A 311-nucleotide genomic window follows, 5' to 3' on the forward strand; every position below is an offset into this window, starting at 1 on the left:
GGCCGGGGCTCCCCGGAGCGCTTGGTGTGCCTTACCCCGGGGCTTCGAGGGATCAGGCAGGGGGTAACCGTGTTTGCGGTGGCCCATCGGTTGTTGTTTGGTTCCTCCCCCTCCTCTTCTGAGGGGGCAAAATGTTACAGGGCTTGCTTGTGCGTTACCTCTGCTCGTTAGGCGGAATGTAAATGCATAAAAACTGCGATTGTAATTCCTGTTGTTCTCGCTAAGGCAAACCAGAGGAAGTGAGGAAGAACTAACTTCTCTAGACAGGCTGGTTTAATATTAACGGCTTTCGTAGAAAAAAAGCGCTCCAC

The sequence above is a fragment of the Apaloderma vittatum genome, unplaced genomic scaffold (genome assembly GCF_000703405.1).
Source record: "Apaloderma vittatum isolate BGI_N311 unplaced genomic scaffold, ASM70340v1 scaffold5178, whole genome shotgun sequence".
NCBI classification, from domain to species: domain Eukaryota; kingdom Metazoa; phylum Chordata; class Aves; order Trogoniformes; family Trogonidae; genus Apaloderma; species Apaloderma vittatum.